Source organism: Rana temporaria, chromosome 7 (genome assembly GCF_905171775.1).
Source record: "Rana temporaria chromosome 7, aRanTem1.1, whole genome shotgun sequence".
Lineage (NCBI taxonomy): Eukaryota > Metazoa > Chordata > Amphibia > Anura > Ranidae > Rana > Rana temporaria.
In genome coordinates, this window is record NC_053495.1 from 3,960,934 (window position 1) to 3,965,933 (window position 5,000).

A 5,000-nucleotide genomic window follows, 5' to 3' on the forward strand; every position below is an offset into this window, starting at 1 on the left:
CCAATCCCTGACGTACCCCATTCCTCAGCCCCAATCCCTGACGTACCCCATTCCTCAGCCTCAATCCCTGACATACCCCATTCCTCAGCCCCAATCCCTGACATACCCCATTCCTCAGCCCCAATCCCTGACATACCCCATTCCTCAGCCCCAGAATCTAAGTCTCCTTATTCACCAGACCTATTTTTTTCATCACTCCATTTCACAGCCCTAAAATCTAAAACTCTCTATTCCCCAGCCCCACTATCTCTATAAACCTATTTTACCAGCCTCAAACCCCAATCCCCCAATTCCCCGACCCTAAAATCCCACTTAACCCATTCCCTGGTTTTAAAATCCCAGTTACCCCATCCCCCCTCCCTAAAACTCAAATTACCCAATTCCCTAGCCCTAAAATCCCAGTTACCCCATTCCCTGCTGGCTCTAAAATCCCACTTAACCCATTCCCTGGCTCTAAAATCTCAGTTACCCCATTCCCCCTCCCTAAAACCCCAATCATCCAATTCCCCAGCCCTAAAATCCCACTTAACCCATTCCCTAGCTTTAAAATCCCACTTAATCCAAATCCTTCTCCCTATAACCCCAATCACCCAATTCCACAGCACTAAAAAAACACTTACCCCCCCCCCCCCTAAAATCCCAGTCACCCATTTCCACAGCCCTAAAATCCCAGTTACCCCATTCCCTGGCTCTAAAATCCCACTTACCCAATTCCCCCTCCCTAAAACCCCAATCACCCAATTCCTCAGCCCTAAATCCCTTGTCACCCTGTTCTGTTGCCCTAATTTGTTACTTTTTCCACAACCCTAAAATCCCAGTCACCCCTAGTCCCCAACCCTAATCTCTCCATCACCCCATTTCACAGCACTAAATTCCCGTTCACTCCATTCTCCAGTCCTAATCTCTCCATCATCTCATTTCACAGCCCGTATACACCAGTTCCAATACCCCCCCTTCCTAATCTCCCCATCGCCCCACTTCACGGTCCTAAAATCCTAGTCTCTACCCCCAACCCTAATGCTCCTCAATCACCGAGTTCCCAAGCCCTAATACAAAAGTCACACAAGTCCTCTCAAATCACACCATTCATCAGCCATATTTCTTTAACCACATTCCCCAGCCCTAATCTCTCAGTCGTCCCATTCCCCAGCCCTAAACTTCCAGTCTCCCTATTTTCTAGTCCTTATCTTCCAGTCACTCCATTCCCCAGCCCTAATCTCCCATCGCCCCATTACCAGTCCTAATCTCTCAATCACTCCATTCCCCATTCCTACTCCATAAATCTTCCCATTCCTCAACCCTAATATTTCAGTCACCTGTTTCACCAGCCCTAATTCCTCAATTACCTATTTCCCAGCCCTAATGTATCAACCCTAAACCTAATCTCCCAGTCACCCCATTCCCCAGCCCTAATCTCCCAGTCACCCCATTCCCCAGCCCTAATCTCCCAGTCACCCCATTCCCCAGCCCTAATCTCCCAGTCACCCCATTCCCCAGCACTAATCTCCCAGTCACCCCATTCCCCAGCCCTAATCTCCCAGTCACCCCATTCCCCAGTCCTAATCTCCCAGTAACCCCATTCCCCAGTCCTAATCTCCCAGTAACCCCATTCCCCAGCCCTAATCTCGCAGTAACCCCATTCCCCAGCCCTAATCTCCCAGTAACCCCATTCCCCAACCCTAATCTCCCAGTCACCCCATTCCCCAGCCCTAATCGCTCAGTAACCCCATTCCCCAGTCCTAATCTCCCAGTCACCCCATTCCCCAGTCCTAATCTCCCAGTCACCCCATTCCCCAGCCCTAATCTCTCAGTCGCCCCATTCCTCAGCCCTAATCTCTCAGTAACCCCATTCCCCAGCCCTAATCTCCCAGTCACCCCATTCCCCAGCCCTAATCTCCCAGTCGCCCCATTCCTCAGCCCTAATCTCTCAGTAACCCCATTCCCCAGCCCTAATCTCCCAGTCACCCCATTCCCCAGCCCTAATCTCCCAGTCACCCCATTCCCCAGCCCTAATCTCCCAGTCGCCCCATTCCTCAGCCCTAATCTCTCAGTAACCCCATTCCCCAGCCCTAATCTCCCAGTCACCCCATTCCCCAGCCCTAATCTCCCAGTCACCCCATTCCCCAGCCCTAATCTCCCAGTCGCCCCATTCCTCAGCCCTAATCTCTCAGTAACCCCATTCCCCAGCCCTAATCTCCCAGTCACCCCATTCCCCAGCCCTAATTTCCCAGTCACCCCATTCCTCAGCCCTAATCTCTCAGTAACCCCATTCCTCAGTCCTAATCTCCCAGTCACCCCATTCCCCAGTCCTAATCTCTCAGTCACCCCATTCCCCAGCCCTAATCTCTCAGTAACCCCATTCCCCAGCCCTAATCTCTCAGTAACCCCATTCCCCAGCACTAATCTCTCAGACACCCCATTTCCCAGTCCTAATCTCCCAGTCACCCCATTCCCCAGTCCTAATCTCCCAGTTACCCCATTCCCCAGCCCTAATCTCTCAGTAACCCCACTCCCCAGCTCTAATCTCTCAGTAACCCCATTCCCCAGCACTAATCTCTCAGTCACCCCATTCCCCAGCACTAACCACTTAGTCAACCCATTCCACAGCCCTAATCCCAGAGTCACCTATTTCTCCAAACTTAATTCCTCAACCACCGTATTCCCAAACCCCAGTGCATCAGCCACCCCATTGCCAAACCCTAATCCACCAGTCGCCCCATTTTCCAGCCCTAAACTTCCAGCCTCCCTATTTTCTAGTCCTAATCTTCCAGTCACTATATTCTTCAGCCCTAATCTCTCAGTCACCCCCATTCTACAGCCATTATTTTCCAGTCACTCCATTCCCCAGCCCTAATCTCCCAGTCGCCCCATTACCAGTCCTAATCACTCCATTCCCCATTCCTACTCCATAAATCATCCTATTCCTCAGCCCTAATATTTCAGTTACCCATTTTACCAGCCCTAAATCCTCAATTACCTATTTCCCAGCCCTAAAGTATCATCCCTATCCCTAATCTCCCAGTCACCCCCATTCCCCAGCACTAATCTCCCAGTCACCCCATTCCCCAGCACTAATCTCCCAGTCACCCCATTCCCCAGCACTAATCTCCCAGTCACCCCATTCCCCAATCCTAATCTCCCAGTCAACCCATCCCACAGCCCTAATCCCAAAGTCAACTATTTCTCCAACCTTAATTCCTCAATCACCCTATTCCCAAACCCCAGTGCATCAGTCACCCCATTGCCAAAACCTAATCTACTAGTCGCCCCTATTCTCCTGTCCTAATCTCCTAGTCACCCCATTTTCCAGCCCTAATCTCTCTGCCCCCCATCCTACAGTCCCTACCTCCAGTCACTCCATTCCCCAGCCCTAATTTCCCAGTCACCCCATTCTCCAGCTCTAATCTCTCAGTCACCCCCATCTCCCAACCCTAATCTTTTAGTCACCTCATTTCTCAGATCGAATTCCTTCAGTCACCCCACTTCACACTCATCCCCTCTCATGGTGTGTTTTTGTAGTTGAGATCCTACCCCGGGCTCCATGTGCTTCTGGAAGCCTCAGCAGCTGTTCTGAAACTCATTTTGCAAGACGATGAACGAATCACTGAGGGCTCTGAAAACGCACTTTTTATTCCGTCTCTTCCTTGAATCCCACTTTATCCTTCTGCTCTCCGCTAAATGATTTCAATTGTGAGCTAACGCAGGCGGCAAGCTTCTCTCGCTCGAATCGATTTGCGCTCCGTCCTTTGCATCACACCAAGCTGTATACTCCGGAGCTGCTGTATACACAGCGCCTAGTTCAGGCAGCACATCCCTCTGTGCTCACCAAGGAGGTGACTTACTGAGAGGGAAACTTGGCACTACCCTCTTTGGGGCTTTGTCTTGCCCCTTTCCTTAATAACATTCATCAATCTAGGTAGAAGTTCGCTGAACTTGATTGTCTTTAATCCAATTTTATCTACTATAGCAGTAGGTCCCAACCTCAGTCCTTAAGTATCCCCAACAGGTCATGTCTTGGGAAATTCACTTAGATAAAATAGCTGTCATCAAGGTATTGACAATGATTTACAGCACCTCTGCAAGGAAAAGGAGATCCTGAAAACATGACCTGTTGGGGGTACTTTAGGATTGAGGTTAAAAATCACTGTATAGGAATGTTAGATACACACGTTGTTCAGTGCCTGGTATGCCCCCCTCCATCGGTAGCAAAAATGTATATACACCTTGCCTTCCTGAGTGTCCCCTCACTAATTCCTGCCATCTGCCCTCCTTGGTGTTCTGCCCTCTGCCCCCCACTCTCTGCTCTCTGCCTACCACTCTGTGCCCTCCCCCCACTCTCTACCATCTGCCCCCACTCTGTGCCCTCTGCCCTCACTATTTGCCCTCTGCTCCCCCTTTCTGCCCCCCCTCTCTGCCATCTGCCCCACTCCTTACTCTCTGCCATCTGCCCCCGCTCTGCTCCCTACTCTCTGCCCTCTGCTCCTCACTCTCTGCCATCTGCCCCCCCCTCACTGCCCTCTGCTTCTCACTCTCTGCCCTCTTCCCTCCACTCTCTGCCCTCTGCTCCCTACTCTCTGCCCTCTGCTCCTCACTCTCTGCCATCTGCCCCACCCCCTCACTGCCCTCTGCTTCCCACTCTCTGCCCTCTTCCCTCCATTCTCTGCCCTCTGCTCCCTACTCTCTGCCCTCTGCTCCTCACTCTCTGCCATCTGCCCCCCACTCTGTGGCCTCTGCCCTCACTCTTTGCCCTCTGTTCCCCCTCTCTGCCCCCCACTCTCTGCCATCTGCCCTACTCCGCACTCTCTGCCATCTGCCCCCTCTCTGCTCCCTACTCTCTGCCCTCTGCTCCTCACTCTCTGTCCTCTTCCCTCCACTCTCTGCCCTCTGCTCCTCACTCTCTGCCACCTGCCCCTCACTCTGTGCCCTCTGCCCTCACTCTTTTCCCTCTGCTCCCCCTCTCTGCCCCCCACTCTCTGCCATCTGCCCCACTCCTCACTCTG

At 52.0% G+C, this 5,000-nt stretch overlaps 1 protein-coding gene across 1 annotated transcript in view; it reads right to left on the minus strand.

Moving 5' to 3' along the window:
- Window positions 1-5,000, minus strand: part of GRM2 (glutamate metabotropic receptor 2) — a 49,475-nt gene that overhangs the window by 43,750 nt on the left and 725 nt on the right. The window lies entirely within an intron of this gene.